Genomic DNA, 27576 nt, shown 5'->3' on the forward strand with positions numbered 1-27576 from the left:
GTATCTCACAGACACACTGAAACATATGCACAAAGGTAAGTGGGCAAGATACTTACTGCACCAACTTTTGGAAAAGCTTAAGATTAAAACTAAACCCAATGTCCATCAGCAGGTGAGTGGTAACATACTTAAAGTGTACACACTCCCAAACAATGCGATGGGCTGCAGCACAGTACAGGGTGTCTCTGTATGGAAAAAGTCGGGTCCCAGGAAAAAACAGACAGCCTGATAGATGGATAGAGACAAACATTACATACATTTGATGTACATAGACTGTTTCTGAAAGGAAACTGGTAATAGTGACTGTTTCTCACAGAGTGACTTCCTTGTCCTTGATTTTCATATCATATACATGTGTTATTCTCAAGGAAATAACTATGTTTTTTTAAAATCTCACAAAATCTGGGGTGCCTGGCTAGCTCAGTTGGTTAGAGGATTGTGAGTCTTGATCTCAGGGTTGTGAGTTCAAGCTCCACGTTGGGTGTAGAGATTACTTAAAAATTAAGTCTTTAAAAAATAAAATAATAAAATCTCACAAAATCTTATGCAAAATTTTCAATTACTAATTCTACCTATTTCAGTTCATTGTTAATACACATTCCATTTTTTCACGATGCTTCCTTTTCCCACCAACTTACTTAAAACTGTCAAATTCTTGAAGCTTTAGTTCAAATCCTAGTTCAGCGTGGGGCTTTTCTCTAGCTACTCTGCCCAGACTCAACTCCCATCTTAGTGAAATTTGTGTAGGACGCGGTCTATGCCTCCACCTTGGTGTCTGCACTACCTGGGTTTTGTTGCATGAGCTCCTATCTTCTCAACAGGAAAGTAAACTCCTTGGGGGGCAGGGGCGGGGGGGGGGGGAGAAGGCTTCATCCATACCTCTATCTGTGGTTTGCTACAGTGCAAATCATACAGCAGGCTCTAGATATGTGTAAGCCGTATGCCCAGAAATTTACTGAAAGCAACCATATTGGTAAAAGGCAACATGCAAAAAAAAACAAAAACAAAAACGAAAACAAACAAAAATCAAAACCCAGAGAATGGGGCAGGCTTCAGTAAACATCCATATACACTTTATTCTAAGAGCCCACTCAGAAAACTAGCACAAAAGAATATTAGGCTTATAGTATTTCAACCCTTTTTGAGTTATTACCCTTTAACTCAATAGTCTGATTTTGATTTTTTTACATTAGAATTTAAGTCCAGAATATTACTAAAATTTCTGAGAGGTAAAGAAGAGTAATAAAAAGATAATTACAGAATCCTAAATGTATAAACTAAGAATATAACATTCTTGTTTGCCACTCTTGCACATTCCTGCTTGCTTCAGGATGGCAGTTGAAATACTGCTTTCCATTTCTCTCTCATATTTAATCATCACTAATGATCTTTAACTCTGACAGGTTAACAAATTCTTCTTTTAAAAAATAATGACTTTGCACTGAGCTTTAAGTTATCTCTAAATGGCAGTGACAAATATGAAAAAATTATCTGGCAACTCACTCTAAAATGACAGACTTCGATTTTAATCTAAAACAATACATGAAAATTCCAAAATAATGTAAAATAAATACACTTTTAACCATTTTTCCCCTCATTTATAAGGCTGTCATGATAATTTTGTCTGTGTCAATCTCTACCACTGCTTACCACGGACATTTAAAGAAATCTAAGTACTAATCATAGATGTTTTCCATATTGCTTGGTTTCACATAATATTTTAACACAAGTCTATATAAAATTCTTAAGGAATTCAGTGGCAGATGCAGAGTTATCTGATTTTCTAGTGAATTCAGCATTATGGATGGTAGATAATGGTTTTGTAAATGAAAGAAAGTGTCACGTTATTTTGGCTGACATTGGCCCTTCTTGATTCTTCCCTAGAAGATTCTCTTAATTTACCTGCAAAGATTTATGCTTTGAAAAAAATGAAACAACCATAATAAGTATGAAGGAGATATAAAATAGGAACATCACTCTTGTGATGAAAAGTGACAGCACAGGGGTAGGAAGAGGAACATCAGAGTGCTAGAATGGCCAGCAAGGTCAGCTGGAGAAGACAAAAAGATGGAAACTCAGTGATACATGAAGGTAGGTCCTAGGAAAGAAGGCAAAGGTGAGCTTAGAGAACTAGCAGTCTCAGAAATTATCTGTCCAGGGAATAGCAGTTTTATCCTGTGGTCCAGCCATGAGTCCTGGAGAGAGTACTCGTGCCTTTTATTGAACTAAATTTTCTTCTAGATACTTCCAAACTGAAGTTCTATGGTTCTGAGTCAAATGAAGAACAATAACATGAAAAAATAGTTCTAGGTAACTAGGGTTTCTGGTCAGTTCTGTGCTAGCAGGTGTTATAGACCTTGGTTCAAACCCAAAAAACAAATATTCGAGAAGCTTTTAAGCCTGCCAAGGATGATGGCAAGAGATGTTCTCACGATTCTCATGAATGTGTAAGATTTTTAAGGAATTGAAAGAAACACTATATTTAGCTTAAAGCATTCTTAAGTCAAAGCAAAAGATAGCATGTGTCCAGAGAGAACCCACAAAATCAAAGATCGTGAAAGATATAGAGAGGGCACTACAAATTAAGAGCTGGCTATATGTTATTTAGATTTCCTCCAATTAAGGATACTGCACAATAGCAATATTACCTCAGTTTCTCATTAAAATTTTACAATTGGCACAATCCTAGAACAATGCCATTATCTACTTCCTTACAAGATTAGATGATGCTTTCATGAGTTTTCATAAAGAGCCTTCAGCCCAGAGGGACTGAGAGATAACATGCTCTGCAAACCAGCATGCAAGGCCTCACGGTGTCTTCCAGAAAGCAAGGGTCCCCAACATCCATAATTTTAGTTACCACGCAATATTATTGTGATTCTTAATTTGACTTCTATTCTCCTGAAAGCCACTGTATGTCTCTACTTTAGAGCTTTTCCTGGAATGTAAGAGGATCCACAGGAATGACCAAGGCAAACACAAGGAGCTTTGTGCAACTTCAGGGCAAACTATTGCATTTCAGGATATTCTGTACTAACTGGAACTCAGCAATAACCACCATTCCATTCCATTCAACTGCCTATTTACTCCTTCATTGTCTTCATTTCCTTCATGCCTATGACCCCTCCTATAAAACACACCCAGACTTAACTTTTGCAATGCAAGAGGTAGAATGCATACAACCGGGAAAAACAATAATTACAAGAAAGAAACCATGTAAATAATCATATCAAAAGAAAAGATCAGAAAAGGGTTCAAAATCAGGCCCCTTTATGTGGCAGGTCCTCACATGGTGCTTTCCAGGGCTAGGCAGTATTTAACTCATATAATCTTAGTAACGATTCTATGCAGGTAAATAATATCATCCCCATTATACATAAGATTAAACTGAGTCACACACTGATGGATTAATTTGTCCAAGGTCACGCAGCTGTAAATTACGGAGTATGGATTTGAAAACAGACATACTGTCAACCACTGTATTTGTGTATGCTGCCTTTAAAATTTTTTAATTGAGGGGCGCCTGGGTGGCTCAGTCGGTTAAGCATCCAACTTTAGCTCAGGTCATGATCTCACTGCTTATGAGTTTGAGCCCTGCGTCGGGCTCTGTGCTGACAGCTCAAAGCCTGGAGCCTTCTTCGGATTCTGTGTCTCCCTCTCTCTCTGCCCCTAACCCACTCATGCTCTGTCTCTTTCCCTCAAAAATAAATCAACGTTAAAAAAATATTTAAAAAAAGATCTGTGGGGCGCCTGGGTGGCTCAGTCGGTTGAGCGTCTGACTTCGGCTCAGGTCATGATCTCGCGGTCTGTGAGTGCAAGCCCCGCGTCGGGCTCTGTGCTGACAGCTCAGAGCCTGGAGCCTGCTTCAGATTCTGTGTCTCCCTCTCTCTTTGCCCCTGCCCAGTTCATGCTCTGTCTCTCTGTCAAAAATAAATAAACATTAAAAAAAAATAAAAAATAAAAAAATCTGTAAAAAAATAAAAAATAAAATAAATAAAATAAAATTTTTTAATTGAGATGTGACATATAATCTAGTATTTGCTCTAGGTGTACAACATAATGACTTCACATATATATATTTCACTATGTATATATAGTGAAATGATTCCATTATATAATATGTATATACATATATATATATGTGTGTGTGTGTGTACATATATATATATAGATATATATATAGATATATATATATATAGTGAAATGACTACCAGGGTAATTTTAATTAACATCCATCACCGCATATACAGTTTTTTCCCTTGTGATGAGAACTTTTAAGATCTACTCTCTTAGCACCTTTCAAATACACAATATGGTATTGACAACTACAGTCACCATGCTGTATATGACATTCCCAGGACCTACCTATCTTACAATTGGAAGTTTGTACCTTTTGACCACCTACACCCACATGTTCCTTTTTCTTTGTCATCTTCTTTATCAGTTCCATCAACGAAAGTTTTTGAACATTTGTAGTTAACCAGAAAACATATACTTAGAGAAAAATGGAGAGGGGAATTGCCCTTATTAAGCAGATTAACAATATGTTCAAGAACAGGACACAGCAAAAGGAAGGCTCTCTTCTGTTCAAACTTGAAACAAGATTATAAACCTCTATTTTAGGAACCACAGACAATAGGGAAGAGTGAGGCCATCTCAACATCACAGCCCTAAGTTTTATTTAATTTCTAAGAAAAAAAAAACAGTATACAAAATGGAAAGGTTTTTTATTTTATTTTTTTAAGGAAACTCCACTCCCAATGTGGGGCTCCAACTCACAACCCCAAGATCAAGAGTCACATGCTCTATTGACTGAGCCAAACAGACACCCCCCAAAAGGATATTATAAGTTCAAATTACAAGACACCACAAAGGGAACAAGTCTGAAATGGCATAATGAACACCATTTGCCCTGTGGTCAAGTTATTATTTTCTCCCAAAGAGGAAAACTTCCCACAGTAAGTATTTAAAAACAGTCACAGAGGACATTCACAATAACCAATAATAATACATAGTTTCAAACCATTTGTTTTATATAACCAATGTGTCTCAAATCCAAGTCGCAAACCTATTTTTATATATCTCTCAAATAACTTTAAGTCTGATGGTTCAAAATGAGGGCTAGGCCTTGACTCATTAATATCCTTACTTATATACTGAAGTACTTAAACATACTGTACTAGTTCCCATTGATTCTAAAATTTTATTACTCCATTTCTCATATATAGGTAATTCTTAAAATAGTATATGGTAGTTATGTATATGATAATTATGGTAACCTACATGCATTCATTCATTTATTTATTTTTAAAAAAATGTTTATTTATTTTAAGAGAGAGATAATGCATGCACACGAGTAGGGGAGGGGCAGAGAGAGAGAGAGAGAGAGAGGGAGAGAGAATACCAAGCAGGCTCTGTGCTGTCAGCATAGAGCCCAATGTGGAGCTTGATCTCACGAACGATGAGATCGTGAGTTGGGCCGAAAACAAGAGTCAGATGCTTAACTCTGAGTCACCCAGGTGTCCTCATTTATTCATTTATTTATTTTTTAAAGATTTCATTTTAAGTAGTCTCTACACCCAACATAGGGCCCAAACTTACAACCTTGAGACCAAGAGCCATGTGCTCTACCAACTGAGCCAGGAAGGGGCCCTTGGTAACCTACATTTATACTATTGTCTACATTATAAACCCAAGAACACACTCACGTTTGCAATCTCACTTAATCCTTAAAAACTCTCATGAGGCAGACAAGACATCAGATTATCCCTATTTTTATGGATGAGGAAAGTGAAGATGAGAGAGTCCAGGCCATTCTACAATCAGATTTTGTAACTCCTGCTCACTTAATCTACATCTTAATGCATGTTAAAGCCACATCACACACATAACGGGAAGTATCGTCAAATTCACTAATTGCAATGTCATGGGTATTTTAATTCCAAAAGAAATTAAATAAGAAACTAAGTCTTTGTTATCAAGCCTTCTGAATAATATAATTCTCTAGGAAACCAAGCACATCAGACACAGCCACACATATGATTGAGACAGAAGGGCCTGCTCCAAACACATACATACACGCACACACATATGCACACACACACATCCCCATGGTGACTGTTGTGTACACAAAACACCAGGGTTTTCCAAGAGATCTTACATACCATGAGGTCTGAAATACTTAGCCACTTTGAAATAAGTTTCAAAAACTATAGCCTAAAACATTAATAGTTAATAATGGCTTATGATTCAATAATGTTATTCTCATCGGCAATGTCATAAAAATATTGTTTTACTATTAATTTACTACAGTTTAATACTTTATTCTTATAAAATAATACAGCATTTCTTTTACAACTAACGTATGTAATATTCAAAGACCATGATTCTTATTTCCTCATTGGGGAAAAGACCTAATAATACTTCTCCCTAAAGTTCATAATTAGTTAAACTAATGTTTCCAATGTATTTTAAACTCATTTAAACTTTATTCCATACACAAAATAGATTAATCTACCTAGAATTTTAGGAGATATGGCCATTAAACTTAGATTTTATGGAGGACTATCACATTTTTTACTAGGTCAGGTGGAAGGAAATTATATGTTGAAGTTTCTTCTACATCTAATCCAAACGTTCTTATCATAATTGAAATTTGAGAATACAAACAAAAGAAAAGATCCAAAGCAATGTGTATGTAGGAGTCATTCAAAAGCATTTTGATAAAGACCTGTACTCTGAAATGGCTTTAATGTATGCTGGATTGTTGACTGAAAAATGTGAATTCTTAATGGGGTCACTAGGTGGCATATTACTCTGGGTTGTCTGAACAGGTACCTATAAGGAGTATGTTATCAAGAAGAGTAGTAGAGGACAAAGAAATAGACGAGTACTTACTATGCTTGCATAAAGAACCTCCATTTGTGTTGTCATGAACTAGAATTATTTGAACTAAAACAACAGAACTATTCAATAATCTGCCATATCTTATGAAAAAGGAAATTATTGAAACTAAAAATAACAACAGTAAAATCATGGGTGAATTGTACCATAATATTTGTCTTAATAATTACAGCGCTTTAAAAAGTATATATATATATATATGTGTGTGTGTGTGTGTGTGTGTGTGTGTGTGTGTATGTGTGTGTAATATGTATATGTATATATATGTATATATATATATATTACATATTTATATTTTATATTATAAAAACATTCTTGTGTGGTAGGGATAAATAGGTTTGATTAAAGTAAGATACACAAGCAGCTTTTATTGTCTTAAGTAGCTCATAATTGTATCATTAACAGATTCCTTTCTCATAAGTAACAGAATTAAGAGGCATTTACTTTGTATAAATGTATTCTAAAAAAATTTCAGAGTAATATACCATTTTATAAAAAGAAAGGGAAAATGTGTTTAGAGTTTTCTAAACAGCCCAAAAAAAGATGGGAATTTCTAAAAAGTCCAAAGTATGAAATAGAATTTTCAAAATGTTTATTTGGTTCTCTTTTGTTTTTTTGTTTTTTGTCTTTTTGTATTTTCTGGTATTTCTAGAAGCATAGTATTACTTAAAAAGACAATGAAATACATTGTCTAAAAGATAAACATAAAACGAAATGGCACACTGAAAAACAAGAATATAAAGATTTAAAGATAAATGAGTTCTAACTCCACTGTCATGTGTCCACCTTTTATGTCCAACAGAAAAGCAAGAAATTAGAATGTGGTGGCAGCTCATCTAGTTTTGGAGAAACCATTGTTATCACAAAGTGAATTTTTCTTTATAGCTCTCTGACATTTTCATAAAGTAACAAGGATCTTTGTGCTTTTATATTTATTTCTTCATTAAATATTATGTCTTTTTGTATTTCTGATTAATACATCAACCATGTCATTGCAAATACTGTTCAGTGTCTCTTCACAAGTGAAGTTACATCATGTCAGTATATCCACAGTTTAAGAGAAGGTTCAGTAGCACCCTTATCAAGAATCTTCCACACACAAAGTTAAGTTACACATTTTCTATTTTTTCAGTCACATGTATTACCAATATATCGCACAACAAAATGCCTGGTTTGTATTTTTTATTTTCTTAAGCTTTTAACTTAAAAATATTTAATATATGAATTTAGAAACTGAATACTTGAGGACATCTAATTCTGTAACACTTTAAAATTGTGCTTTGAAATGAAAATGTATCGCGAATACATTCAATAACTGATTAAAATACAACTATATTTTTAAAAATGAAATTAAAAGAAGTGAAAGGGCTATTACTGATGAAAAATATTTGCTGATGGAATTAAAATGAGAAGCAACTAACTCCCAGGATGTTCATTTATATTTTCACATTAAAAAAAATTTTTTTTAATGTTTATTTTTGAGAGAGAGAGAGACAGATTGTAAGCAGGGGAGGGGCAGGAGAGAGGGAGACACAGAATCTGAAGCAGGCTCAGGCTCTGATCTGTCAGCACAGAGCTCGACGCAGGGCTTGAACTCACAAACCCTGAGATCATAGCCTGAGCTGAAGATGGACGCTTAACCAACTGAGCCACCCAGGTGCCCCTGCTTTCACATTTAATTTAGTCTTACAATTCACAAGTTTAAGTTGGTGCACACTGCAGACACCTCAGTGGCCATTTACAAAATAAAGTGAAAGAACTTGAGAAGATGTGTATAGTCCATATATTTATTTTGAGTTTGATTAAACCTTGAAGAAAAATACTATCTTCCAAAACTAAATAGCATTTTTAAAATTATAATTTAGCATCACAGTATTATTATAGCATCTAGCAGACCCTTAACACCATTAAGTTTCTCATTTTAGTCCTGAAAGCACAATCTATTTCTGACATCTGACTTTTAATTTGAAAAGTCCATTGTTCACTATTGTATTTCATCAATTTAGGATGCCACTGATTATGAGATGTGCCATTTTTAATGCAACATAAAGAAAGAAAAAATCCAGTCAATGAAATTATGACACAAAGCATTATCACATGAACTTTCCAATTTATTTTCTTTGAAAATAATTATTTAGACTCATTTATACATAATCTTGTATCAGATGTGACTCTTATACATACTAAAACAAGAAGAGAGAAGTGAAATAAACTGGATAAGGTATTCTTAAAACTTAGCACATTCAGACCTTCACTCTTCTGTATCGGCAGTGCCTTGAAGTTGGGGCATCAGTGAGTTTTCACCAACATTTCTGTGCTGGTTGACAAATGTTCTACAACCATCTCCAGGATAATCTCCCAACCCATTGTCACCCTTTCTACAAATCCCTCCCTAAAGGATCCTTAAGTACTTTGTTGACTGAAAATTTGAGGCGCTGCAGTCATGTCCCCTGGAGTAACAAGCAAGCTTGCACATTCAGGCTATGACAATTATATCATGGCTGCTGTCTGGACAACAGCAGAGATAAGAGCTCATGGATTGTAAAATGCACTCCAATCTCAGCCATATTAAAATGTGCCAGGTACTATACTCTACCACTTAGAACTGAGGAAATATGATATTCATACTCATTTCTTGTTAATCTGCAATTAGGAATAGGAGTTTTCTTACACCTCATATCCTATAATTATAAAATCTAAGCTAATTTTTGTGCTCTCAACTAAGTATTTAATAAGGCTGAATACATAACACTTTTTAAATATCCATATCTGAGCTTTCACAACCAACAAAAATATACATGTTAGGTCTCAACAAAATGTTTTTTATTACAACAATAAGCATAAATATTGCCAGCATTAAAGTTTTATGTATAATGGCATAGTACAAACATATGTTTTTCGTTAAGACTCTTGGATACCTTGTGAATTTGGTGTGGCACTTTGGTGAAAATAGGTCTATTTGCTACTACTGTTCGTGTACCAGTCATGAACTCTATATATGTGAGATTTGAGCTGTGTTCATGAAGCTAGATTGCTGTAGAATCCTAGAAATTTGCTGTATATACTAACAAAGCATAAAGAACTGAATTATCTTGCTAAATCTATTAAAGCAGGTGTTTCTGCTTCCTTTACTTCATGTTAATACCGACTGATAAAAACTGATAAATAACAATGCCTGAAATTGAATTATACTGCCTCAACAGCAAAGTTCCTTAAAACAGGGAAGTATAAAAGGTCAGGAGAGAAGAAATCAGGCTTTGGATTCCCATAGGCTGGACTCCTGGGTTTGCCACACACCCACTGGGTGAGCCTGATCAATAGTAAAATAATAAAGAAAACATTTCACTGGTTTGCTGGAGGACTTAAGTAAATGAGGTAAGTTGTGTAAATCTCAGACTCTACCTGGTACATAGCAGGGATTCAGAAAATCTTAATTCCATCTTCCATTTTTCTCAAAGAGTTCGATTTACAACACATTTCAAATAAAATAAATTCCTGCTTGACATGTAATGATTTAGAAATCTACAATTTCAGCCTCCATTTAAAGCTCCTGAACTCCTCAAGCACCATCCAGTTTTTTCCAGCTACAGCCCCTTTATTACTTCTACTCAGCGCCCTGAGAAACATGATGTATATAGAACTTATTTAAATCATTTTTCTAATGGGCTTTGACTGGTGTGGGGGTGGGACAAAATCTAATATCGGTATTTGAACAATCAAACAGTAAAACAAAAATTTTTAACCAATAAAATAAAGGAAGATAGGTTTAGACTACATAAACGTTTACCACAGACATTTCTCTACCCAGGAACTCAGTTCTAAAGTTCTACTTAAAACTGAAGACAGTGGTCAACATAGCTAAAAGCAAAGGTACAGGGGTGCCTGGGTGGCTCATTCAATTTGAGCATCAGACTGTTGATTTCGGCTCAGATCATGATCTCATGATTCATGAGACAGAGCCCTGTGTTAGGCTCTGTGCTGACACTATGGAGCCTGCTTGGGATCCTCTCTCTCTCCATCCCTCACCTGCTCAGTCACTCTCTCATGCTCTCTCTCTCTCAAACAACAACAACAACAACAACAACAACAACAACAACAACAAAGGTACAAACTTGGGGCCAGAAGACTGTCCTGGTTAGGTGTCTGTTTTATTGTTTTGGCAACACAAGGTTTTTTTCAAAAAATATTAATTAGTTTCAGTATTTCCATATCAAGGGATTTCACATACAAATCTAGACTTCTGGCTTTTCTTAAATGATTATGAAACTGTCCACATGGCCCCAATTTATTCATTTATATTACTTCTCTGGCTTTTTAATCATGAGCTTGCCACCTGGGTTCAAAACAAGCTCTCTCCAAAAAACCTTTCCAGATGAACAAAATATACTTATAATACAAATACACTTTCTTTTTAAGCTTTTTTTTTTTTTTTTTTTTTTTTTTAAGACAGAGAGAGAGCACATGCGTGCATGCGTGCACAAGTGGAGGAGGGGCAGAGAGAGCAGGAGACAGTGAATCCCGAACAGGGTCTGCGCTGTCAGCAGGGAGCCCAAAAGGGGCTCAATCTTATGAACCTTGAGATCATGACCTGAGCCCAAATCAAGAGTTGGATGCTTACCCGGCTGAGCCACCCAGGTGGCCCTCAAATATACTCTTAAGTCTGTGTTATTATTGGTCTTAGGTTATCTTTTTATCTTTTAAATGTATTACCTTTCGAACTACATCAAATAGAGCTCTTTCTCTAAATAAAATTCTAAAGCCGTTGTCCCAAAAGATGACAATGCTCCTGAGAACAGAGACAGGGCAGGACCCATGGAGCCCAGGACAGTGTGTTTCACCACGAGTGCAGGTGTTCCAGATCATCCTGCTGGGTCCAAACTGGTGGCGGCTCAAGGAAAGAGACCTAATGCGCTAAACACTAAGCCTTTCTTCCCTGGAGCTTCTTTCTACAAATGGTATCTGCCAACTGGTGACCAACTTTAAGAAGATGAAGCCAGAAACTACAATGATATGAGGTTTTATAGTACAGCCAAAGGGAGTCCATGACAATTTAAAGTATATGACAAGAACCACTCTGAATGTCATTTAAAAATCCAAAACCCACCCAACAGACACTGGAATCTGCAATGAGAGGTGTCAAGGGTGCATTCCCATGTGGTTTTTCTTGTACATCTCTTTGCTAGTAAGCTTATTTTCCTTATAGGATCAACCATACAGTACTATCACTATAGCTTCTAGTTGAGTCCCTCAGCAGGAATATTTCCAACGTTTTAGTTTTGCATTTCTTCCATTTTTAAATAAGACCCGAGTCCAAGATTCTTACAGAGGATGGTATGAAATAAAAAGAATAAAAATAAAAAGAATGAAAATTCTAAAAATTTCCGGTTACAAAAAAATTTAAAGCAAGAAATTTTAAGAAAACATTTAGATAAAAGTCTACATTTTATAGGAATATTATATCCTCTTAGAATTGAAATTTATAAAAATTTTCTGGTTATAAATATATTTAAAGAAAGAAAAAAAATTTAAAGCATTCAGGTATAAAGGCTACATTTCATTTTGAATCTGAAGACCACAAAACAGACTTCGAATGGGAATTCTAAATCTTCAATATGTAACACATGTCATGACCAGAAAGTACTCTATGGGGTAATAACAGTTTTGCTCAGCGCTGTGTGGAATAACTTGATTAACTGCATATTTTCATGAGGTTGGGTATCACCAAAAAAGAAAGAAAAACAACAAACCTACCCCACTTAGAAAAAAGCTAAGCACCCAATATTTTGGGAATCTTCCTGATTCTTCTGTAAGGATCATGGAACCCATAAGCAAATGCCTTTCCAAAATTTTTTGTAGTGTCTACTGCAGAGCAAAGCAGTTAATACTTGTTTATGATAACACGTGATTAGAGTCACATATTCAGAAGCTCTTGAGCACCAGTGGTGCAGCTCACCTGGTTTTGCCCACAAAACATGTAGCAAAAATGGGCCTACAGTTGTCAGTCACAGCCCACCTGGTTCAGAAACCTCCCATTCTGTGACCTTGCCCAGGAGCATTTTCTCACTGTAGATATTACAAGAGAAGTAACTGAGGATGATTGAAGCTATACTGTGAAATGAGAATTATATACTATTTGCTCCACTATAAAGTTAGCCATAAATACATGCTACAGAGAGGGCATCTGACATTTTAAGCCTCTTTCTTCTCTCCAGAAAACCTTATGCCAGATGTGGCTAAATGCACCAGCTATTTTTCTGGCCTTGTGCAAAGAACAGAGTCCATTTCGTCCACTTTGTTCTGGGATAGTCAATAACTTGTGCTTGCAAAGTCTTCTCAGTTCTGCCACCGTTCAAAGATCCTATTTCAAGTAAAAGTCCTCATCAGGAACATTACCAGAAGAATTTTACTTTCCTCCTATGCTCTAGTATACACCTGTTGCCATTCACTAAAAGCTCACAAGTGGCTCCTCTATTTGCACTAGATCAGTGTCACTGTCTCTCCACAAACCCCTTCCCGCCATCTCTATTTGTCTGTGATAAATGCACACAAAATTTCGCTATATTTTACTCCCACAAAAAAAACACAAAAGAGTCATAAGTGACTAAAGTAATTAAGATATAAAAATAAGAACACGACAGGGGTGCTGGCGGCTCGTTGGTTAAGCATATGACTTCAGCTCAGGTCATGATCTTACAGTCCGTGAGTTCAAGCCCCACGTCAGGCTCTGTGGTGACAGCTCAGAGCCTGGAGCCTGCTCAGATTCTGTGTCTCCCTCTCTCTCTGCCCCTCCCTCCCTCTCTCTCTCTCTCTCTCTTTCAAAAATACATAAACATTAAAAAAAAATTTTTAAAAGAAAGAAAGAAGAACACAACAGAAATCAAACTATAAAAAACCTATTGGAGGAAAACATTCTGGCAAGTTCTTTAATAAGTTTTATGTTTATAGGATTATTACATGACCAAAGAATTCCATTCCTAAGTATATACCCCGAAGAAATGGAAAGAGGTATTCAAAGAAAAATTCATCCACAAAACAACAACAACAACAACAAAATTCATCCACAAAAGTTTATTGCAGCTCTATTCACAATAGTCAAAAAATAAAAACAATCCAAATGTCCTCTAAGAGATTAATGGATAGACAAAATGGGGAATATCCATACAATGTAATATTATTCAGTTACAAAAAGGAATAAAGTACTGTGACATTATGGATAAACACTGAAAATATGCCAAGTGAAGAAAGCCAGACACAAAAGGACACATAGTGTATAAACCATAAACCATTCATACGAAATACCGATTATGGTAAATCCATAGAGGAAGAAAGATTAGTGGCTGTCAGGGGCTGAAGGGGGTGGGAGGGAATATGGAGTGACTTCTCAGTGGATACAGGCTTTCCATTTGGGGCGATGAGAAAGTTCTGGAACTAGACAGCGGTGATGGTTGCACTACATTGTGAAAGTAATTAATGCCGGTGACTTGCATTTAAAAATGGTGACAATGCTTAATTTTATGCTACGAGCATTTTACCATAGTAAAAAAAAAAAATCATCTGTGATCTACATGTAAACCATGCGCAAATTGTCATTGAGGGATCTTCTACTTCGGCCCAAGAAGGAAAGTCCAACAACTTGCTTTGCCATTAACTAGGGTGTTCTTTCTAGAACTACTTCATATCCCACACTTTAAATTCAGAGTGGTGTTAAGTATAAATATAACAGAACAGCATTGGGATTCTATGTGAAAGGTGAAAAGACTAGTAACCGTTCCTTGTTTTCTTTACACTTCAGTTATAAAAATACAAAAACTAGAATGCAAATTAGCAAATGAGGTGGCTACATTATTAGGGACAAAATAACGCTAGAGGTGTTGAATGGAAGGTGACAACGACACAGAGGAGGTTCCCTTGGGCTTCTGTCCCCTTCAGCAAACACAAAGCACTGCCCCAGATCTCACCTGTTACACTATTGCTTTGAAAGCATGGATTCAATATTGTTGCTAGAAAGCAGTGTCTTAAAACCCATAAGCATCATAGGTATCAACTAGTTCAAACTACATTTCAGATATCAGAAAATGGGAAGTTTCAGTTCAATGTCACACTGGTAAACTCAATGAACATTTTTATATTTTCATATACATTGTCTTAACTATCTTCAGTGTCAATATCGGCTGATTTTGAATCTTACGTTCCTTCCACTACATTGCTTCTTGCTGCTGTTATAACAGGGCCAAGAAGAAAATCCACAACGTGTTGTTCTTTCTTCTATACCACCCTGTTCCCTCATTCTAAATGGTTAAATAAAATACAAAGTACAAGGATTTTTATAGCACAAATACAATAGTAAAATATACACTACCATGTGAATATAAATGCTAATAATCTAAATCCTATCTGACATGTACTACTAGAAGTTAACATTACACAAATATAATGAACGATCTCCACCGATTTTTATGATTATAATGCAATATGTTCTATAAATCTGTTCCTAAATTGAAATTTCACTAGAGGTAAATACATAATATTCTAAAACAATTCAGAAGATAATTTTTAAATACATTGTTATTTTTGGATGACAAATTTCTAATTTTTTTATCGAAGAGGAAGGAAATCAACATTACAAATAAATTTTATCATCAAGGAACAAGCTATTGGGATTTGTAAACAAGAAAAGAGAACAAGTCTTACTCAAATGACACACAAAAATTCTGGTTGAGGGAGACAATGAACTTACATCTCTTAAAGTCTGCATTTCTGCATAGGCAGTAAGAAGGACCAAGCTTAATCTTATACTAGCAATGCTTTCAACACTAATGGCAACAACAGCTACTTTATGACATATGCCTATTTTCAGCCAAGAGCTGTGTTAGCCAGTTGGCATATACTGCTTCTAATCCTTATATTAAACCTCTATGTAAGCAATACATCCCCGTTCTAAAGAGTAGGAAACAAGGGTTTAGACTTTAGGCAACCTGGTTAACTTTGCATAAATATTAAGTGCCACAACAAGAATTTAAATAAACTCTGGTGTACGTGATTCCATTCTCACTCTTGCCAGTTTCCCATGCAAAATATCTTCCTTTGACCAAAGCCCATGATCATAATATTTTTAGGAGAATCTCCACTTCAAAGATTACAGACAAGCTTTACAGGCAGAAGATAAAAGGCACATATTGACACATTAGTTTAGTGCAGCTACATTAGTACATCTTCTAGAGACAAACTATAATTGGCATATTTATGATTTACATGAAGTGCTATCACCTAATGCCTAAAGTTTACCTCCTAAAAGGCATTTTGTCTAGAGATAAAAGATTCACGTTAAAAGCATTTTCATCAGGTGTACTAAGGAGAGAAAACTTGTCATTAAATTTAAGCAATTAAAATGACTGTTTTGTAGTCTTTACACCGTGATAGTACAGAGGACCGTCCTTCATTTTTAGTTTTGTTCTAGAGATCCTCTAAAATAGCAAAATTCTGTGAAAGACAGTGAAAACTTCAGAGGAACTAATGTGCTCCTGCAAGTTCCTAGCACCTATCTCAAGTACCCTCACATATTTGAAGCATCAAAGTCCAACGCTAGCAAATTCTTAAAAAGAAAAGGCTGGAGTCCTGCAATCTATTATTGCTATTCTAACCTCATAAATACCCTGTGCATTTTTTTCTAATTGGAAGACATAAAGAACAGTTGAGGAGGATGAGCCCTGCTTAATGGATCCGAACAGGAAACTTCAAATATCTGTTTCTTTTGCTTCTCTCTGTGTCCAAAACAACAGATTGAGTGAAATAACCCCACATGTATGGTAGGAGGCATCCATTAAATTCTTGATAAACATCTCTGTGGGGGCAGTGGGGTGGGAATCCATAAAATCAGAACTGTAGTTGCTTTTGTTTTTAAAAAGAAACTTTGAAGTTATTCATAAATATTTACTTGAATACATGACTCACTTAATTACCTGCAATTACACAGAAAATCTTTTTCATTAATATTCAGACTACTGCGGTTCAACTTCTGTATGTATTTTTGATGTTCCCTCTATGTTAAAATGAGCTAGATTTAAAAATGGTGAAAACGATATTTAAGATAACATGATAATGTTTCAAAGAAATTTTCCAATTTTGTAAAATGCCAAGATAAATTGCCTAGTGATGAAATCACTGCACGTAAAGCCTAAATAAGCCAGCATGGTGGAAATGACAAAGGAAAATTACACAATGTTCCCAGATAAATTATCTAGAGGTTAAGCTTCATGTCAAGGAATTAGCTTGGTTTGCTATAATTATCGCTTAATTTTTCTTTAAGTGCCCACAAAACATAGACATTAAAGATGACACCAATGCTTGGAATTATGAAGTCTATATTCTCAGGCAAGGCATATTTATTTCATGGGCTACATATGTGCTATTTGCAAAAATTACTGTGCACAAACATCATATCAAGGTTTATCCAATTTAGTTTCTGATGTATGTCTTTATTTGTATTTCTAATTTATTGAATAGACTGTGTACTTGTGGGGGGGAGTCACTGTTAATTAGAAGCTTAAGAGATGAGGGTTCCTGTAAGTCTCCAAATTCCTTGCTGTACTGAAGTCACACTGGTTAACAATGAGCAGCACTGAAAGGAACATGAAAAGTAGAATAAAAGCTCATCGTCGTCACAAGTTCACTGGGTGCTACCCTGTTTGGGTGCCATGTAGCCCCAGTTGCCTCCATAAAATATTGCTCTTTACCCTTAAAATTCACAAAACATTGACTGAATTTCAGGAAGAAAAAGACATTTGAGAGCAGTGTACAGAAATCTTTAAAGTTCATACCAATGAGAAGAGTCCACTAAACTGTTCCTTCCTGGGGACCTAACTACTACAGGGCATTCCCCAAGCAGTTCCTTCTGCCTAAATGTCATCTTTCCAGAGCTGGCCAAGTCCTTGTCATGACTGAGCTCACCGCTCAAGGGTTCCTACCGCTTAAGGGTCCCTACCACAAGGCCTTGCCTGCTACTTCCCGCCATGTTTTAAACTCCTTCCCTAGCTATAGGGGCCGTCCCTTCTTTGAAATCCAGTCTTTCTCTAGAGTAGAGGCCTCTTGTGGAATTTCCATACTGACTTACTGCTAGTACTCACTCTCTAAGTTTGTTGCCTCTTTTGTTCCCAGATGAATCCCTTACACCTAGAATAGTGAGCACTCAAAAAAGATTTGTTGAAAGAAGAAATGTTATGGTATTGAGGCAGAATCAAAATGATGAACTAGATCTACTAAATAGCTTTGTACCATTATAGTTTGTTTTAACACACACACACACACACACACACACACACACACGAAATGCCAAACATATCTCATGTGCTATGAAACATATAATTTAAAAGACTAGTGAGTTGGGAGTGAAAGATACAGGATGGCCTGCATTCAGTAAACTGCGTAATTACATTCTGAGTTTCACAAGCAAACTTCACAGGAATGATTTCAAATCTTGGTTTTCTTCAAGACACTGTTAAAGCCAGTTTATCAATTGGTATTTCCAATAATATTAATGAGATGTCTTAGGACAGCATGTTCCTATTCCCTAGTGGTGGCAGAACCAATGGATGTCAATGACTAAAGTTAAACAATAGAAAGATTAAGAAGTTGGGAGAAGTTTCTAGATTTTAAGCTGTTAACATAACCATGAAATAAATTACTTTATGTTTACATTCATGTAGAACTGTGAGGAAAAAATGGAACGAAAAGTTTTAAAATTAAGTTGTATAACATATGAGTAATACACCCATAAGTGGGAATTTTTATCTAAGACGGATGACAGAGAAAGTCATTTTATGTGCTAATTGTGGGAAATTAATTATCCCTCATGATTAACATTATTTTCTCCGTAAGTAGGCACAGTGATTGAATCAAACAATAATTTCCCCAAATCTACATTTTTTCTTCTAGAAAACATATACCAGTTATTTCTCATGACCTCATCAAATGGCCATGAATAACAAAAAAAAATCAAAAATTTCCTAAATAACATATTAAGACTTTTTTTTCTTATTATTGGTATGCCACAATTCACTACTTAAAAACAAAACAACAACAACAAAAAGGCTTCATAAATATTATCTTCAAAACCACCTTGTCCAAAATGCTCAGATTTATTTTTTTAATATAAAATTTATTGTCAAATTGGTTTCCAAAAATGCTGAGATTTATTGCCGAACAAGCAAGTATCTGTTAGATTGCACCTGGAAGTAATTTTTCCTGCAAGACTGAAAACTGCATCAGGGACCTTTGTTATGGTGCCCAGCATTACAAAATGCCACTTTATCTGAAATTTATTAAGGACAAAAACAAGCCCCTTCCTCCTCACTGCAAGCTAACCTTAAGTCATGCTGGCTCATGTCCAGCCGCAGCTCAGGACTCAGTACAGACTCACAATCCATTATCTGAAGTTCTGCAGCCAGGAAAGCTTTGGAATTCAAAACTTTCCAGAGTTTAGAAAGGTATATACCAATATTACGGACTCACCCCCACAGTATGTTGGGACCGTATGCCATAAGCAAAGAATTTTTACTTCTGCAGAAAAACGTATGAATATTCACACTATGTTGGATAAATAAAAACTATAAATAGCTTCACATAAGGTCAGAACAGGTTTTGCTGCCAAATGAGTTCAGGTCGGGTCAGATTTTGCCGCCAAAGAAGTTAGAAAATATTTTCAGGTTTCGTTTTGAATTTTGGAATTATGGAGAAGGGACTGTGAACTTGTGGGATATCAGTGGCTTCCTTTATGGATTTGATGTTCAGGGGCCATGCCCCAAGGCTGCTATACAGAAAATAAATTTATATCAAGTTTCAACTGCCTTTTTGCTAATAAAAAATTGAAGAAAATTTCCAGGTAAATGTACCTCACTAAATTCGATTTTTAAAAAGTGGTATTAGGGGCCCCTGGGTGGCTCAGTCGGTTAAGCGGCTGACTTCGGATCAGGTCATGATCTCACGGTCCATGAGTTTGAGACCCGCGTTGGGCTCTGTGCTGACAGCTCAGAGCCTGGAGCCTGCTTCAGATTCTGTGTCTCCCGCTCTCTGACCCTCCCCCGTTCATGCTCTGTCTCTCTCTGTCTCAAAAATAAATAAACGTTAAAAAAAATTTTTTTAATTAAAAAAATAAAAAGTGGTATTAAATTGAGTGAGGGTTTTTAATGAAATTCTGAAATCCTGAAGTAACCTCTCAGGTTCTTTTAATTCATTCACTCTCTCCCTGCAAAAAGAAAGTTTCAAATGTACAAACGTCTTGAGTAAAGACAACATGGAAATCTGCATACTGAAATTAGCAAACTCCAATACTAAGTTCAAGAAAATACCATTACAAATTCATTCTTGGAGCAATCAAGATTTCTGATTCTTGGATATGGATGCACAAGATATTTAAACATTTTAAATGCCTATTAACTATAAAATTGATAGTATTTGCAAAAATAAAGTGCAACAGCCAAGAGAAAAATAATTGAGAATAAATTTAAAAACATTAAAAAATTTCTACTTACATAAGACTAAAAGAAGAAATATTTGATAGTGATTCATGCAGTGAAATGGAAAAGGATATAAAAGCCATTTGACATGGAGTGTACATTAGGCCCCATATACAAAGCACTGGATATGTGATCATGTTCCGTGAACCATAACTCAACTCATCCCACTCATCAACAAAAGACTTCAAGAAGCTATTTGCTTCTAGAGCAATAGCAAGCAATGTCCAAACACACAAATAAAAATTACAACACAGGTCAACATAGATGTCATGTGTACAAAGTGTGCCCGCACATCACCTCAGTTTGGAGGGCACTCGGCTATCAAGGCACCTAACCAAAGACACTAGAACCAAAATAAACAAACAAAAATTCGAACAATGAAAACTCCAGTGGCGTTAGGAATAGTGAATGAAATTCAGAAATGGACATTCTCTTGACTCTTCCTCAAAAAAACAGGTATATATTTGGATAACATAAGCGTCATAAGAGAAGAAACAAAGACAGCTCTCATACATAAGGCAAGGACACGGGAAAAAAGACTAGGAAAGAAAGAAAGTTATGAAGTCCACCCGCAGAAGGAACACAAAGTGAAAAAGACTAACCTAAAGTAAGTTATTTTGGATTCTTAAGATGGAAGAGGCAAGCGAACTGAAATGGTGAAAATCCTTTCCTGACATTCCCTAGAAAATCAGCAAACTCACTACAATGAGTTTTACCCAGCAGGGTCTAAATATCTAAGTATTTTTTCCAATCTGCCACTAAAAAGGAAGGGAGGAAGCAAGGGAGGGAGGAAAGAAGTAAAGAAAAAAAAGTCACTGAATGAAAGGCTAGAGGACCTAAGTTTTCAACAACCATCGGCAGTAAAATATATGACCTATATTCCCACCAGATGGGATGATGGTGTAAAATAAAGACCTAGCACTTCTACCAAATACTAAGGGTGTTTTTCTAAAGAGCAAATGTGACTTCAATACTCATCTGCTCAAAGCCTTTTGGTGAACCCAGAACAATAAAGAGATCTTTAGCTCAAACTTCTTGAGTCGGCCCTGATCTTTTTTCCATCTTTGTATCTTGCAATGACACATCCCTGTCCACTATACTCCAACCACACAAAACAATGTTTAGATTACAAAGCAGGAAGCAGGTGGCTTCAAATCTTTCTCTCTCTTTCATCCCACACTCTATTTGGAAGGTTCTGACCCTCTGGGGAGCACTTAGAAAACACGTATCTTCTTAACATCAATTCAAGGATGCCTTCCTCTATCTATTCTTTCCTAACATCACCCTCAGATGGAATTTCCTACTCCCTCATTCTGCCACCAACAGAACCTGAATTCACCTTTATTTGGTACCCTTTATACTTTCTGCATGGATTGGTTTACCATAGCTGGCCCTGGCCCAGTAATTAAAGACTGTCCACTACATAGCATCTGCTGAATAACTAAATTAATTGAAAGGACTTTAAGCACCATCACATGTTTTATTAAGCATACTGAAGTTGGGAATCTGGACACCACACCCTTCTCTGAATGCTCCTATGGATTGAATTGTACCCCCTCTCCAAATTCATATGTTGAAGGCCTAACCCCCAATGTAATTGTTTGAAGACAAGGCTTTTAGGGGGTAGTCAGGGTTAAATGAGGTCATAAGGGTGCACTGCTTATCCAACCGGTCTTACAAGAAATCAGTCTCTCCCTCCTTACCCTCCCTTCACTTGCAGACACCAAGGAAAGGCTTCATGAGCATACAGTGAGAAGGCAGCCATCCACAAGTCAGGAAGAGCCCTCTGTACCAGGACCCACCATGTGGGCACTCTGATCTTGGATTTGCATTCTCTAGAACACTGCGAAAATAAATGTATGTTGTTTAAACTATCCAGTCTATGATATTTTGTTATGGTAGCTTAGGCCAATTAAATGCAGATGCTAAATAAATAAAATCACCAAATGACACTTTTCACACTTATTCTTTGGTGGCTGACTCAGCTAAGTACTTCCGGCAGTCAGTATAATATTATGTGGGCAAAATGGCCTCATTTGCCATTTCTTCTTTAAAATCAGGCAATCTATAGAAGGTTGAAATTCCACAATAACAACCACTTTGATTTTAGGTGTTATCATTTCTAACATCTCTTTTGAAAATATGGCCCTACTGATTATTTTTATTTTACTCTCCTAATATCCCTGATAGCTGTGTCAGACACATGAACCCCATTTTATAGCTGAAGAGTTTGACTGTTCTATGCATGACATCCGGTTGGAAGCAGGGCTATATCAGAAGCCAGCTCTCTTGACTTTCAGTAAATCCTTCTCTTTATAACCAGCACAAGGAAAGATAAATAGCTACAGGATATGGATACACACACACATACATGCGCACACACATACACACCCATGCACACTCCCTCTTCACATTCAGAGCAAAATATAGAAATTATTAGGAAAAAACATTTCCTCACATCAATTTGCATCCTTCTATCTCTGAGCAAAATACAAAACACTTCCTGTGCACTAAAGAAGGAATAATATCATGATTCCATTGCATCTAGCTTGCTGGCACCAATATTAAATATATCTCATGAGAGACTTTATACACAAATTCCCTAAACATGGGATCTGTTCTGAAAACACTCAACAACAACACATAATTTTTAAGGCCATTTTGAGACATATTCCTATACAAAAAGGATTCCACACTAAATTTTATTTTAAAACCACTCCATAAATAATTAGGAATATTTCAAACATTTGGGGAGCTTGTTGCAACAAAATGTGCCAGGTTGCATATAGTTCCCACCTGAAATGCTTTTATTTGACCACACCCACCGATGCTGCAGTGTAGGTCATCTAGAACACCCGAGACCTTCTGGAATACTTTGTTCCGAAGGAAATAGAACACACACACACACACACACACACACACACACACACGCATATGTGTGTGTATACATATATATCCTTTTTAAGAAAACAAAAAATTATTATATTTTTAATCCAGAAAATATTGGGAGAAAGAGGCCTATTCATTTAAAAGATACCTCCTACTTGGTATGTATCTACTCTAACACTAAACCTTCTTGGTGAATTCTGGTCAGTAAATGAGAGAGATCTTTCAATGGGACATTTATGTAGTGTCAGCTGCATACAAGGAACATACTGAGGGCCTCCTGAGGTGAATACCAGCAGGTTCAATATAGATAAGAGAATAGGACAGGTACACGATACCTTGAAAAAGAAGCAGAATGTGTTAAGTGTCTTGATAGTATAAGGTATTGTGTCAATCCAGAAGACTGACTGACTTCTAAGCAGGGTGAATTGACAGATTTCAAGAAGAAAGCAAGATCTGGCTTGTACTTTGAAGGATGGGTAGGATTTCACCAGGCAGGCTGGCACAGAAATGCCTTCTCCATGGACAAAGGACAAGCATCAGAAGAAATAATTAATTTGGGGGCTGGTAAGATCTCCAGTTTGGATGGAGTCAATTATGAATGAAGTAAATGGTAAAGGAGGAAAAAAGCCTGGGATGTGGGTGCAGGTCAGATTGGGAAGGGCCTCGGGTTCTGTAGTGAGGAATGTGGACTTCACTAAGCAGGCTGGAAGGAGTTTGGAAGGTACTGAGGCAGAGTGATAATGAAGGCTTCATAAAGAGTACCCTGACAGCAGCTGGGAGAGTATAGCACATATGAGGGAAGGAATCAAAGCAACTGACTTCATACTGTCTCTGAGAAGGATAACCTTATATGAGGAGAAGTGGAACACAGCTGGTAAAATTTCAAGGAAGAGAGAAAAAAATGCTCATGTTAAAGGATTCCAAATAAAGGCTCAATGGATTTACAACCGACCCAGCCACTGCTCACTTTCATCTGGATTGCACTGTCGTGGCTCATGATGTGTGTCTGGGCTCCCCATGACACTCCGTGTTCAGAATCATGGTGGAGCCTGTCAGACACTTAAGGCCATATCTCATAAACATGAGCAAAGCTGACAGCTTTCCTTGAGACCAGCACCGCTATGCCAAGCATTAAACAAATCATTTGTGCTGTGCAGCTGCGACCTGCTCCCTTGGGAAATCAGAATAGCACCTTTGCAACATCATCAATCCCTGCGGAGACGACATACAAGAAGTCAAGGCTGACTTAAAGCTCGTCTGCACAGCTTAACCGTCTGTAGGATGTGGAACCACTGCCCTAGAATATGGCACATTCATAAACGTGTCCTCAGAGTAGTCTACTGATAGTAGCTCCTTTAAGAACACCAAATGAACCTTTCCATAAATAACAAACAGTGCTGTTTGTTAACAATTAAAAAAAAACTGTTAATGCTGACAATTCAGTGAGGAGTTGATATCTTTATCTTCTCTACTATAATCGTCCATTCCCTACATGTCCATTGGTCGAACATACATTACATTACGTTGGGTCAAGGAAGCATTTTAAAGAGTCACTATTATATATAATGGCCCTAGCTATTAGAAGATATTATCTGAAGATTCTGATTATAGATAAAAAAAGTACATAGTACACATTTTCCTTAACTAGCTCTGAACTAAAATCCTATTTTAGGAATTTGTTTTTCTTTGTTATAGCTATACAAATGTCTTTTCCGCTGGTATACACCCTATGGAAGCCAGTTTATTAGCCACAATGGATCAAAAGCAAATGCTAGACCTAGGGAACTACCTTCCCCCCCCAACCCCCATTTTCAAAATGTACTAAAAAGTTAGGAGCACATTTTAAGATATACACATTCAAGACAACCAAAATGAATCTACAGGTTTATAGTAATCATCTATTGATATTTGGGAGATTCTTCAATTTACATGGAAAACAAAATTAATTTTATAAATTGTAATGGATGAGGCATATGGCTGTATAACTGCAGAGTCTATTGCAAATTGAGATTTGTCAGCCATAAGCTGATCAATAATTAAAATGGAGTTCACCTCCATGCTGTAATTTTAAAGTGTAACTACAGGTTTCCCTAAGTTTGCCTCAAATATGTGTTAAAGCTAAACATCTATACCATAATAATATTCATTAGTAATTGTACCCTGTTGATTAACAAGCACTCTGGAAAATTTAAAGGGAAAAAAACACACCCACCCACATAATTAGGACATGTGTTTACTTAATAATCCTGAATATCGCTATGAAAAACACACCACTTCAGTGAAATCTAAATGACTATATTTAACCTTTTAAATATTTTAGCAATGCATCTGAGTTGTGATGTTTGTCTCCAACACAGAACACACCCATTATTAATAGACCTGGAAAACAAAAGCAATCTGATTCTAGCAGCTTCTTAAAAATCCAATCTCTGAAAAATCCAGCCTGAAGATCACTTCCTCCCCGGAGCCAGAGAACAATACAGAGAACATGTTGCTTATTCATTTCTTACCTTTTTTCCTTTCCTTTTCCTGTGAGCAGGTTTTGCATTTTTCTCCTTTGGTTCTTCACTCATCTTTCCTTTAAATCAGGTGAGTTTATAAAAGACAAGAGATCACCGCCCGTATTCCAACATCCAAAACCACGACAAAGAGTCAAAGCATTGAGACCAAAGTCCATTTACGGGTGCTCCCCGGGCAGGCAGCCGCTGCTTCAGCCCAGCCCTTGCTGCTGTCAGAGACCCGCAGGCTGCGAATGTGGCACCGTTCAGCTTCTCCTCAGGAAGAAACTGGGTGTTCTCTACATCAAACAGTCAATGATTCTCACAATGAAAATCAATATTTCAGCCTTTCATGTTTAACTAATCATTACCCTGAGATAAAATCTTGACAACACTTTGTTGCTTGTTCCTCCACAGTGATTCCAGCCTGTAAATGGTGAGAGAGAGAAAGCGAGAGGGAGACGGAGACACACACACACACACACACACACACACACACACACACCCTCACACATACAGAAATAAGCTACAGACTGCTGACAAGTCTCCCGAAGCCTTCCCAGAGGCTGATTTGCTGCTTGTGGCAGGCTGGGAAGCAGAATGTAAATTGTTCTGAGGGCTGCCGGCCTCCCATTCGAACACATGTGTTGAATGCATCAGGGCACAGCAGAGGAGGAGGCGGTCCAGCGAGTGATAAAAGATCAGGTTACAGGTTCGCAAAAAACACTTGGGTGATTCAGACAATAAAAGAGACCTACTACTACTGGCAAAGCCAAAGGTTACACTTTCTCCATGCTTACTTCTCTTTATGTGATGAGCAAAAAGATGGGCAAATTGCCAATCTCCAGCTAAAGATTTCTAATGAAGGGCTAATTACAGAAGGCCCCATACCTAATTTACCCTCATTTGTATTTGATCATTGGTTTCCTGCCATGAATATACCAACCAACCAACACCAGAAGCCCTCCAGAACACTCAGGAAATATGACAAGCAGAGCCGCCGTCTACACATGTAGACACAGTACATACTCCTATTACATACTCCACGCCACACACTATCCTAACCGAGGGCTGCAGGGTGTTTTCTGGATACCTGGGAGGAAGGGGGGGGAGCTCCCACCTGAGGAGAAACTCCCTGACCCTGATTTCCATCCATTTAAACATAGCTGAATTTGAAGCAGAAACCATCATGTAAGCATCTCTTGAAGAGCGCTAGATACATTCTGATTCAGGAAGGAACAAAGTTGTGAGCCAACACAGGCCACCACGAAGACTGAAACAGGTCTCTCAAAGCAGATAACTCACACGGGTGTAAAGACAGGAAGAGTGAACAGGGGAGGAGGAGATGAACAGCAAGGTCAGATCCATCCTTAGGGGCCCAGAAGCCAGGAATCAATCATTTCCTTTCTCGCTCTAACAACTATATTCAGGAGCAATTGGATTAACATTTTTATTCACAAGAAATTGGATTAAAATGATATAAAGCACAGCATTGCAGGGAAAACCATATCACAAGGACTAATTTTCAGTATTGTGTGGGGGAAGATTTAGCACTGGTTTGAGGAAATGATGCTAAAATATTGACCCCAAAGGGCAGATGTTTATACTCAAATATTCCCCATTCTTTACCTAACATAGGAAGGGGGTTTGTGTTTATATGCAAACATTCCTTCGACCACACCTCAAATCACCAGCCCCCACCCCGAGAAAACCTGAGTGTGAGGGATGCTTGAGATGTCCCCCTGTGGCCAAGCAGGCCAGGGCCACAGGTGCAA

The sequence above is a fragment of the Panthera uncia genome, chromosome D2 (genome assembly GCF_023721935.1).
Source record: "Panthera uncia isolate 11264 chromosome D2, Puncia_PCG_1.0, whole genome shotgun sequence".
Classification (NCBI taxonomy): Eukaryota; Metazoa; Chordata; class Mammalia; order Carnivora; family Felidae; genus Panthera; species Panthera uncia.